This window comes from Aptenodytes patagonicus, chromosome 13 (assembly GCF_965638725.1).
Source record: "Aptenodytes patagonicus chromosome 13, bAptPat1.pri.cur, whole genome shotgun sequence".
Classification (NCBI taxonomy): domain Eukaryota; kingdom Metazoa; phylum Chordata; class Aves; order Sphenisciformes; family Spheniscidae; genus Aptenodytes; species Aptenodytes patagonicus.
The window spans coordinates 18,955,930-18,968,884 of NC_134961.1; the positions used below are offsets into that span (position 1 = coordinate 18,955,930).

General features: G+C 35.6%; 1 protein-coding gene and 1 long non-coding RNA gene across 28 annotated transcripts in view; one reads left to right on the forward strand and one right to left on the reverse strand.

Annotated features, from left to right (window-relative positions):
* RBFOX1 (RNA binding fox-1 homolog 1) overlaps positions 1-12,955 on the reverse strand; it is a 1,372,937-nt gene that overhangs the window by 186,057 nt on the left and 1,173,925 nt on the right. The window lies entirely within an intron of this gene.
* LOC143166702 (uncharacterized) overlaps positions 1-12,955 on the forward strand; it is a 35,941-nt gene that overhangs the window by 4,417 nt on the left and 18,569 nt on the right. For both annotated transcript variants that reach the window (XR_012996432.1, XR_012996433.1), the window contains exon 2: positions 3,980-4,048. This is a non-coding gene — a long non-coding RNA (uncharacterized LOC143166702). The remainder of the gene's footprint in view (positions 1-3,979; positions 4,049-12,955) is intronic.

A 12,955-nucleotide genomic window follows, 5' to 3' on the forward strand; every position in this document is an offset into this window, starting at 1 on the left:
TCAGCTGTCTACCTTCACTGTCCTTGTAGGGGGTACAGCAAAATGTCATGGAAAAGAAACGAAACCTAAGCATCGGCATGCTGCAGCAGTGTTTAACCACTGCTTCAATGAAGCAAGCTTTGATCACTTCCTAGGAAAAAGCAATGACCTGTCCTTTAAGGAGAGCATTTTCTCTTTTGATCTGTATGTTGCACTCATTTAAACTGAATTCCAAGTGTTAGTGTCTTATTTAATACTTAGTTATAAAAATATCATATAAACAGATAAAAATTCATGACACTCACAAATCTCCACTCCATTTCATAGAATCATAGAATCATTGAGGTTGGAAAAGACCTCTAAGATCATCGAGTCCAACCGTCAACCCAACACCACCATGCCCACTAAACCATGTCCCTAAGCGCCTCATCTACACGTCTTTTAAAAACCTCCAGGGATGGGGACTCCACCACTTCCCTGGGCAGCCTGTTCCAATGTTTCACCACTCTTTCAGTAAAGAAATTTTTCCTTACATCCAATCTAAACCTCCCCTGCCGCAACTTGAGGCCATTTCCTCTCGTCCTATCGCTTGTTACTTCGGAGAAAAGACCAACACCCACCTCGCTACAATACCATATACAATACCACCCACCTTCGCTAAATACCATATCTGCGAAGGCAAAAGCAAAAGTGCCCAATCGTCATTTCTGCATTTGTCCCAGTATAATACTTACTATCCATGTAAATGATATATAGGTATAATATGCAGAAACCTACAAAGCTAAATTTGAGTATGTAAAAGCAGAGATTGTATCAGGGTCATCTACAAAACATCTTTTGTAGACGTTATAGAAGATAATGACTCTCCCAATTGATTAACATATGTCCATTAAGGACTGGACTAAAATCTGCCTATTTATTGCAATTCAATTAATTCCCAGTTGATAAGAGCAATTTTAGGTTTTGCAGACCTGGGATAAATTCCAGAAAAGATAAATTAACTCTTCCTCCTCAGAGTTCAAGACAAGAAACATCCCCCTGGAGAACATCTGGGACAATTTAAAATAACGATCACTGATATCAAAGTTACATAACCATAAAAATGAATTCATTCTTAAAAATTGAAATTCCTTTAATAGTTCATGACTTACAGGTATTACAAATAATGTAACAGACATCTGGACTTTAGATAATGATTCAAATTTTCTTAAAATTCACCTTCTTTAGATCCCTGAGGATTATTCTACCTGACATTGAGAAGATCCAGACTCCAAATTCAGATTCTAAATTGAAAAGATTTCTGAATTTTTCCATTGCTTGAGTGCAAGGTTATAGTCTGCATCCATCCCTCGCCTAAAATACCCAAACTGATCTCTACAGAAGACATTATGCTTTTCTTCTTCTTAGGCATGGATCCAGGACTGTTACAAGTTAAGAAGCGATGGGAAGCTGCACAATAAATTTATCCCGATTATTTTAACAACAGATGAAAATGCCATTATAGTTAAAACTAAACTACTTATTCCTCATTTTTGCTAGGCTGAACTCACAATTTTTAGTCTGCATTTAACCAAGGTAGAAGAATTCCCATATGACACTCAACGAACTGGAGCTAACTTTCTCCTACACCAGCTCCTTTTCATCTTAAGGTCGCCACCTGGAAATGAAATCTTGGAATTGTTGCATATTAATTTGTATAATTTGCAAGCTCTTCCTCACCCTAGTTCTATAGAAAGCATCTGACCTAGTAAGAATTATTCTCTTTCCCACTCAGCCACCTTTACATTTTCTATGATGATCCATTGACTTATTTCAATATGTAAAAGGTTAGTCTTTTAAATTTTTATCAGGACTGCTGGAGTAAGTTATTTTATAAATTTACTTGGATTTGCCTTGTGTTATCAGTTGTAATTGCCTGTTGTTTCACCTCTTATATCTGATATTCTAACATTTCTAGACAAGCAAGATTTTTATGCATCTTTAGTATCACACAGTTTAAAACTCTCTTCTGTAACGCCAGTTACATTCTCCATTTGGTAGCACTGACCTGCTGAACTCATTTATTGCACAGCTGTTCTTTGCTATCATTTTGGGTCCTGAATAAAGAAAAGACAGAAACTTCCCCACTCCTGTGTTTGATAGGTACCAGTGGCAAATGAAATTGCTGTTGTTTGGACTAACAGAGTTCAAACTCCAGCAAAGTTTTATGAACTCTCTGAACACTGAAAAAGGAGCAAAACAAAAGGGCTTACCTACCACAATTTAGTAAAGAGTTGATAGCCACTTCCACATCTCAGGATATACTTTCAGTATTAGCACGCATTAAATAACCAAAAAAACCCCAAAATTTTATTTTGCAGTTTTGAATCTGTTCCCAGTGTGTGTGAATTTCTGAACAAAAATTTAATCTCTTCACAACTGTCTTAACAATACCATGACCAAAAGAGCACAGTATTGCTATCAGAAAGCAATATATAAAATCTTCACAATTCTGATCATCTTGTCTGTGTCAAAGCAAAGGCCACAAGATGAAACCAAAGGAATGAAGATGAAAGGTTCAATTCAAAAACAAATTGTTCTAAGATTTTGAGATGGCTAGAAAGACTCTAAAATCAGATAAATACAGTTCGAATGTAATTAATGGCTTTAAACCCTGTGAGCCTTCTGATCTATGGACTCACATCTGATTTTGAAAAGGACCTGTAAGTATGGTAGTTAATTTTAGAAGATATATATGCACCTTGTTGGGTACCTGTACATTGGATGACTTTCATTTTGGAAAACTGTAGATTTCACTGTTAGCAGATTCGTAACACTTCATAAATTTGTAGCGCAACTTTAGGATTGCTAGTACTTCAATATTAGAGGTAAGCAAATTTAACCATAAGTAATGAAAGAAAAAAACCTTACTCCTTCTCCCAGCAGTCATCCTCAGTATTACAGCATGGAGAATATTAGCATCTTGCTACATCAAAAAGGATAAAATACTTGAGGCACTTAGTCTGTTGGCAAATTATGCTTGGGGATTTCTAGACGAATGACTTGTATCTGTGTTTACAGCCTTTCAGCAGAGTGCTCACTGTTTACTCTGGAATTAATCCAGGTCCATAAAACTAGTGATACATCAACGTAACAGATGTGCTTAAGTGACTATGCATTATAAGGTGATTTGCCTTAGTTATAAAAACTCAGTAACCGGTTTTAAGTTGATTTTGACAGTGACAGTCTGTAACCCATCAGCACCTACTGTATTAATTACAGTTAGCGGATTGGTAATCTCTAGTTGTAAGGACATAATAATTTCACTATTTGACTTTCAAAAGTATCTAGACTGATAAAAGTATTAGAGTTGGAGCATAATGTCCTAGTTCTTGGCATAAGTCTACTAATTTATCCCTATTATATCACTATGTTGAAAACAGTTTAACTTGTGTTCATCTCATGCTTACAAAACGCTGGAATGTAAATGTATTAAGTTTCTTTATCTTCAGGACACACAATCGAGGTGAAAACGACGGAGCCCGAGACAATGCTAGTGTTTGCTCTCTAAAGGATCTAATCAGCAAATAAAATGCAAGCTTTGTTTAACAACTGTTAATGTATTTGGCTTTAGAGGCTTTGTTAAGAGGTCATTTTCATTATTATCTACTTTTCTAATCAATTTGTGACCTCCTGGCTACTTGCAACTTAACTATGAATACTTGGAATGAAAGTTTTTGAAACATATGTCAGAGTTCTTTCTCCTCCTGCATTTGACTCAGTCAGAACTCTTTCAGAGAAGGTGGTATGAACTGCCACGTTAAATGCAAAAAAATCTATTTTAAAATGCTTTTTCTTCTTTTTCTTTGATGCTCTCTATTGTGAAACTTTTATAATGTTGATCATAGAGAACTTCTTTCTTCAAAGCTAATAATATTATTGAATTGATAGTGGAAGCTAGAACTTTAGGCTTGAGACTGAAGTATCCTAAAGACTGCACTGAAAATTTTTTGCTCTCCAGTTTGAAAGGTCTGTCTGTACGATCTTCTGTCAGAGCCAGCAAAGACCCTGACTGCGTTTTTCATCACACGTAAGTTTACGGGCTTGGCATGGAAACAGGTCTCCACATACAGTTCTGTAACATTATACACAAGTTGTCTTAGTCTATATTCATTTTCAAAAATGTACAGATAGAAACACTGCGGGTTTCATTTTGTGGAATAACAAGGTATCAGATGGAAGCAAGTCTCCCATAAAACATACAGTATGGTTTGAGGTTTCACAAACTATTAGGCTGTTTTAACTAAAGGTAGGGCCAGAAGCTAAATTTTAAGTGTGATAAAACCTGAGGATACCCAAGCCCTTAATGTAAATATATGCATTTTGAAGTGATACATATTTGTATTAAATTGTCAAACTACATTGTTACTCTAAGTATAATATTCCTGAAATGCCTTTACAAAGCCAGCTGGAAACCTTGACATTTCATCCATATTGTTATTTATATACATATTTATTGCTGCCACCTGCTTGTAACTTGGCTCATATCATGAAGCAGTACATTTCCCTTGTTTCATTATACTTTGACATTTCACTATAACTACATAGCTGCCCATTTCTCAGTTTCCAATTGCTCTGCAGCCGCTCTTGAATTATATTGGTTTAGTAATAGAATAAAGATCTTTTCTCCATGGTAGTACTACCCTCTTTTTTTCATACCCAGATGGTACAAATCGCTGCTGGCACATGTAACAATTATAGCACAGCTTCTGCTGCTTAAATGAACCCCCATAAACCCCACAGAGTTAGATTAGATTAGGGAATTGGGAGGTGAGGAGGAGGTCTGGCCAGTGGTCTCAGCTGAAACAGATAAGTATTTGGTACAGCCTGTGTATGGCTGTGATGGAGTATATAGCATGCTTACAGTGTACTGTTCAGTGAGCCTGTTCTAAGGAAGACAGCAAAATTAGCTTATAAAGTTAATAAACCTAATTTCATAATCAGTAGCACAACACCCATTTTTACTATTACTCAGATAAGTGGGTTATTTGAATACTTCATGACGTCTCATAAAACTGACACTTTCCAAGGAATAATTCTGGAAGCAGCAGTCACCAAGAGAAATTCAGATCCGTTGCTCAAATTTACCTATGTTCTTGCTTACTCAGACTATCAAGTGAATCAACCAGCTCTTTGGTATTTCTGAAGGAGGCTGATGACCACTATCCATACCCTCAGACATTTAAAAATACATATAAATTTCCAATTCCTCTGTGCATTTCTCTGAGTAGAAATGCCAGCATCTGAGCGTAGTGTAATGGGATTAACTGAAGAGGTCCTGTGAGAACACTGAACTAAGCTGGTTTGGAGAAGGAGAAAACCTCACTCTGGGCCAACCTACTTGATAGACGAACAATGTTTTTATGTTGTCAGTCCAGGAGTTTGTAATGAGCCATTTTAAATGTACAAAGGAAAAAAACTACAGCATGAAAATCTTCACATGTGAAATAAATCTTTTATGACTTCACCGAAGTTATACTGCTTTAAATTTAATACAAGCTAGAACACAACCTAGCACACACACGTGTCTGTGCACGCATGTATATATTTATTTAATTATTTTTTAAGAAAATCCTCTAGGCATTCAGTATTTAAAAGATACTAAAATTGAGAGACAAAATATATGAAAGAAGGATAATAAATGTATTAAAAATATTGTAAAACTATGTGCATTTGGCATTCCTATGGGTCACGCAAAATAATTTCACATGTTTCTAAGAAAGCACCTGCTCTACCTTTTCCTCAACTCTATCCTGATCAGGAGAACAGAGGAAGTCTTGTTGGGTACCTGAAAGGCCAACAGGTACAGACTTACTGCAGTAAGGGAGAAAAGGAAGGAATTTACTGTCATTTTTCCAGTCCCAAACTTAACGTGAAAACAGTTAGTCTTTCCTGCTGATTGAAAAGAAAGTTCATCAAAAAAGCCAAAACTAGATCTACTTAGTGCTTAGAATGCAAAATCATTGCCTTATATTGCACCTCTAAATCAAATACAATATGGTAACTTACAGAAACACGTATTTTTTATTGTTAAAATTAATTTAAGAATGGACTAAAATGACTAGAACTGCATGCAAAACACTAATTTCTCCTGCTGTCTTGATGACAGCCACATCTCAGGACAGAACGGGAAAAGGCAAAGACTATTCATTTCTCACAAGGCACACATGGAAAAACAAAACGTAGAAAACTCAAGCAATTGGAGAAAACAATCTTCAGTCTGTAAACCTCGTTCCCATCTTAGTTGGGAATAAGCAAACCCATCCCCATTCATTCAGTCTCAATATAAAGGCCAGGTTTCAAAAAACAGCTTGGTTTCTAGTCTCTGTTTAGGCCCTGGAAAAGTAAACTTTTTTAAAAAAGACTAAGAGCCTTGACAATCATCAACGCTTCTGAAAATTTGGCTATTTATTTTGGTATCTAAATTTGGCTTTATGAAAACTGTTAAGGAAGATAAGAGGATTTCTTTCTGATACTGAAAATAATAGGGGTACAGCCCATCTCACTAGTGACAAAAGCTTCAGCAAAAGCTTCACACACATTCTTCCTGATGAAACTGCAGATTCTGGAATGAAAAACTGATACACATCTGACAAAAGTAAACCCCACAGATGTCTGAGGAAAACCACAAATACTTAGGAACCATCTACCCCAGCAAAAGGAATAGAAACTTGTCTGTTGCATGCAAATGCATGCACTACTGAAAGCAATAGGAGCCTATCACATTCTGAATACGAGTCTACGTGTATGAAATTAAGCAACACTGCAACTAGAATGAAAATCGAAGTTGCTTCCCTTCTTTAATCAACCCCTGCAAAAGTAGGTCTAATGCAAATGTTTTTTTTCCTTGAAGTATCGTTACATTCTATGTCCTTCAGAGCAGCTGACATTATGCTCCCCTAGAGAATGTACTGAACACTTTCCCTGTGCTTATGATCTTCACTGTTTAGACTGACTAATAGCAGTACTTGAAAACACTGAGAAAATTACATTAATCAAAATTAGCAATAGAAGCTTACCAGCAGAAAACCTAACTTTGGAATTTTTTTTTAATCTAAAAGAATTTACTTTTGTCTCTGAAGAGAGTGTTAAATACATCTCTGATGACACCTACCTCTCCCCGCCATTTTGCTTTTGAACTAGAGAAAATTTAAAAGAACTTTATTCCCACAAGGCTTTTCAAACATTGATTTGGAGACGGAGCTGAAAATTCAAAGTTTTAAAATGAGACAGACTTTCCCTTCAGTCAAAGTAGTTATGTTACCTATCTGAATGAATAAAACAGTGTTTTCCCCAAATCTAAATTCAGTTCCTGTTTATAGTACCGCATGTATGTGGCAAATTCAGCAGAAATGGTTTGATTTGATGTCTAGCTGTAAGAAAAACAAATGCAGATGCAGCCAGGAGGCAAGGAGGAAAGAGCTGCGATAAAATAGGTTGAAGACTTGCAAAGTATTCAGGATATCTGAGGTAGAACAGTTCAGCAAAACAATGTGACCTATTATAATACCTGGAAATAATATTTTGGGAAGTCTGCTACTTGACTTAGGCTCTAAAATGTGATGGTGATAGCAGCAGGTATACACCATTTATTAAAAACGTAGAGAGCAGACCAAAATGAAATACTGCTACTCTTCAAACATATTTTATGAAGCGATGTTCACTAGAATTTTGAGAAGAAAAATTGTTTGTGGAATACTTCGGTGTTCCACAAAGAAAACACAATACATTGCTAACACTGGAAAGAAATTATTTTAAATTTTTATTCAGATGCTTATCACCTCATTTGATTCATGGACCTGTCATTTCTACTTGATGCCATATCAAATGTCTTTTAAGGAGTTCATTTTTACGAATCTCTTCATTTATTAAACCTTGTTTTAGTTATACATAGTCTTTGTAAATAGTTTGACTCTTTTTCTCTCCTGCAATACTACACAGCTTTATGTTGTCAAGTTCTGCTGTCCTCCCCACTACTTCTGACAAGCCATTTTAGCCATTCTCTGTGCAGCTTTTGCTCATGTGGACATACATTTTCCTCATTCTATTTACCTTATAAAGATCAAGTATTAGGAAAAAGAAATAAGTGAGAGTTAGACTGGAAGAGAGAAGCAGCAAAAATAATATATGCATGGGAGAAAGAAGTAGCAGCATCAGGAAAAAAGAAAGGATGAAATTAAAACACAGCATAGGAAAAATGTTATGTTTTAAGAAATAAAGACCTGACAGAACAGAAATATGACATACTAAGTCCTGGTCTCACTTATCGTGACTTTGCATTTCAATTAGTTAAATACCACGGAGACAGATTAATACACATGAACATGATAATCTTTGAATTCATTGATGAATGTGTTTCTGCTATTTACACTTAAAAAAATTAGACATCTCTAATGCAACTGTTAATCAGTTGCTAAACTTTAAGGAATAACATCATTTAAAAAGACTAATATCTTAGTTAATTATTTTAATTTTTATTCCCCACAAGTACTTTTTAATTTAGCTTTGTAAAACCCAAGCTTATGTATTTATCTTCCCTCCACCACGGACCTGTACTTGTATTTTGAACAAAATGATACATAAGACAAGGATTCAAACTACACTTGAGGAACAACTTAAGAAGTTAATTGATCTACAAAATACCAATTTTCAAATAAGTTATGTTTTTCCTACACTTTCCAAATAACACTTATACAGTGGGAACAAAACTTGTAAACTACTAATTTTTATCTAAGACAAATTTTCACACTGTAGCCTGACTGTCAAAAGCTGATGTGAAATTCTATAGAAGCAGCTCAGGAAAGCAAGGCCTATTTACATCTGTTACATGATCAACGTGGGTGCAATGCAATGTGGGTGCCATGCAGTGAGGAAAAGAACACTCTTCTATATGCAATAAAGCCTGCTAACATGCGTTTTTGTAACCACTTAAGCCACTAGGAAAATCTTGTTGGCTAAGTCAAACCTAAGAAATACTTTTCTTGATAGTTCTTCATACTAACAATAGATGTATTGGAAGCATCAAAAAGAATCTCTCAAACCGAGAGAACCTCAATAAAAATTCTATTTTACTTCTGGAACTAACAAACTGCTAATAAAACACAAATAGAAATCCATATAATTAAAAATAAAATTTAACTACCAATACAAGTCTTAGAACATAAAAGCATCAAATGACAACTGAATTTTTTAATCCATCTTTGCATTAGAACAAATACAGAATGCTCCATGGTAAGCCTAACTGCCCGTATCCAAACACAGTCTGTTTCTGTAAATGACTATACCTGGTTGCAAACACCACCATTCAATAATCAATTCAATAACGTATGATGACAGTAATTTTTAGAAAGCATCATATATTGGTCATCGACTCCCTGCTCCTGACAAACCAGATCTCCCCTGGACATATATGCTACCTTATTTATTCAAGTTTGTCAGTACAAGAAGCATGTGGCATGTCTTCTATTAGCAATCAGGTCTTACAATCCCTATTGACAACACAGACAACAATCCAGTCTCGTAAAAGATTCATGACACAACTTTGCACTCTCTACTGCTTGCTTTCTCATAAAACCAGTGCAAATCCCATCAAAAATTTAGCAGAACCCTGCCTCATCTGTTTAGGCCTGAAGCTAGTTGCAGGGACAACTCATTAGGGACAAGCTCATTAAAACCAGCCCTGGAGCAAAAGCAGTTTGCGAGTCTCCTCATTTTTATTCACTTTCACCTAGCCATTCGAGTTTCTTGTGTTTCCCAGATACAGAGCTTCTAATGATTTTGTACAATAAGCAAGGCTATTTCCAAACTTACACTATACCCAGGGTTCCACAGACACGGTTCCCTCTGTACACCAAAGCCAACATAGTTCTGTTCATTTGTAAGGCTTAGATGGTTCTATACTGAAAGGTAGTATCAGAAAACCTAGTAGATTCTCTTCTGATTACATTAGCATAAGGTACTTATGTGTAACAACTATCAAACTCATGCTAAAATCCAAAGAGAAATTGAGATGCGCAGAATTAAGGCTAGTAGATACACATGCCTGAGAACTCACTCATGTAGGAGTGCATTTGGTATTTCATTTGGTATATTTAGCACCCGAGATACCTAAAATACCCAAGAATAAAAACAAAAAAAGAGAAAGGAAAAAGGAAAAAGGAAAAAGGGAGGGGAAAAAAGAAAAACACAGCAAGTATTTCCTTTCTCCTTAGAGTCTGTGTCACAATAAATATTGATTAAATAAAGCAGTTTTTTGTTGTACGTTGCTTACCTTTTCTGTCATTTGCTAAAGTCCCCAAGTGAAACGATCCTTACTTTTGCTATGAGTGCTAGCTGGGAAACCTTGCTAATACCTCCTAAATTAGATGCCTAAAGTTAGGCATATTAATAAGTAGCCCACTTTCAAATGCCTACATTCAGACAATAGAATTTGAAAGTCATGGTTATCCACGGTTCTGAAGGTTGGTGATCAAAATATCCTGGGGTGATTGCAAAAGCTTCCCTACTTCTGTCACACAACACAGAGAACTATAAAGGTCCACAAAGAGTGGATTTCCACCCTTAGACCTGTGATGACAAAAGCTACTGAGTGCTGCACCAGTACCTGTTTGCGAATTTGTGTACAGGGGAGGAAGAAAGCCTCACAGGGATACATTCTCAAAAGTCAATTGCTAAAACTGGTCTTAGAAGAGCAGAATTCTAACAAACGTTACTGTCACATGCATGGCACAACTATTCAGATACTGATATATGCCCAGATAACGTATTATACATCTGAGGAGCATCTCGCTGAATTTGGGGTAGCAAAGAACGGTCTGGACAAGAAGCGTGTTCTAATCCTTCTACAGATCATCTGTTGAAAACCAACCAAATGCTACTTGCCCAGTTAAGCAGTTAAGTCAAGAAGGTAAACAACTGTCAGAGTGAAAAAGCCCCTCATCTCACTCCAATCTCAGAGGAACGTCTTTAAAATTGTATTTTTGCAAGCATGTTAATAGTCAATCATGTATTTTCACCTTGCTTGCACTCTATACACAGCACTACATACAGGATACATTCTTATTCTTGTCAAGTTAATTCTCTGCTCATCTTATGATGGTGCGTAACTATCTTATTCACAGTCTTCAGCCCATCACTCAAGGCAACACAGCACCAAGGCCTATAGCATTTTTCAAAGTCAAAATTAAAAAACTGATTATTTTGCTTTCTTTACTTCTGTACAAATATGCACTCAGAGAGTCAAAAGTACTCAATTAATCTGGAAGAATTAATTATTTGGAAGATCACTGGCCAAAACGTGAATTTTAGTCATGATCCGTGACACTGTCAAAGACTATGAAGTCTGGCATGCACAATTTTTCTAACAAAAAGATTATTGCCACAAAAAGTGTTGCGCCAATATAATTACTCTATCACATTGTCAAGTGCAATGAGCATACAGTACCTCAAGCAACATAGGTAAATTGATGGGGTGTGAAGTTTATGCAAAGATCGTTGCCTAATTGCTCAGTATACACTATCGCTTCCTCTAGCATCAACACGAGCTCCAGCACAGATCAACAGCGCTATACACAATTCTCAGCTGTAGGTTAAGCAAATCAGTCTTACTTTGCATTAAAATGGAGTAGGACCATTTAATGGGTAGTTTAAGGAACCACTTAGCAAATAGGAAAAGAACAGTACCTTTTTCGATTGTTTTGTTTTTAGTGAAAATCTGACTGTCTCTCCATTCAGCAGTCTTCAGTGAGGACTTCAATTAGTTTACACTCTGGAGTATGAGGCACCCAAACCACAAAAATAAAGTCTTAGTTGATAAACATTATCAACCATGTTTCATGCTATGTTTCCCCTGCTTCCCTGTGCAAAGGATGAATGCTACAATATCATCAACACAGACCAAATATTGACATTCAAGTTTTCTGAAAAATGAGAACTTAGGGAGTAAGCTATTTAAAATTAAAGCTTATAAAGTCAGGTTTTTTGTAAAGCTTGTTATCAAATCCACTAGCACAAGGTTTCAGCATTTCTAAAACATTAAAAGGGCCTCATTTATTTTTCTATTAGTCTCTTGTGTCTCTGTTAAAAAATTACCTGAAGGCTGAGAACCTACATGTCTCATGAAACTATCTGCGGATACGGAAACTTCAAAAAACATGGATTTGTAAAGAAAACAATGACAAAACAAATGCATTTAAAGTGAGAATAGCAATGTTACTTTTCTCTTTTAAATCCCAATATATCTTATCATACGAGAAGCTTAGCAACGCAAGGACTGAAATTTAAATGCTTTAGAATATAACTAAGTACACGTTTAATAATGCTAGCTTTTTGGTTTTTAGACAAATATTGTAAAGTCTTATTTAAGCTTTCTTATATCTTTTCAAAGGCACCTTAGATATAATTCTGCTTTTACATTTACGTATAAAGTGTAAGGGAACTAGAATACATCTAGTTACCTACCACTAGCTCATTTTTTTTTTTAACTATTTTCTTAGAAAAGCAAGTAATTTTTCAGCTTCCAAGTAAACTATAAAATATAAGCAAATTCAACGTAGAGCATTTAGAAAGGATATGAATGCATCACGTAAGTCAGTTACTGTGTGGGGAAAAAACTGAAAACAAATAGCTATGAAAAAGTTTCATTGCTGCAATACTGAGTGTTAATAGTATAATATCAATAAAACTGAAAGATGAAAATAGGTAATTTGGATTAAGCAAAGTTACTTGTCATTAGTTATTAAGTATTGCTCCAAGTGTACTTGCTCTAAGGCACTAACATATTTACAAATATCATGACTTCTTTTCCTGAAGACACTGGAAATGCACCAATGCTATTAGTCAGGAATTTAGTGTGGGTCCTCTAAGCAAAAATGCAATGACTTCATTGAGCTTCATTACTAACACAACTTTGCCTTATTAAAAATTCCAAACAAACAGG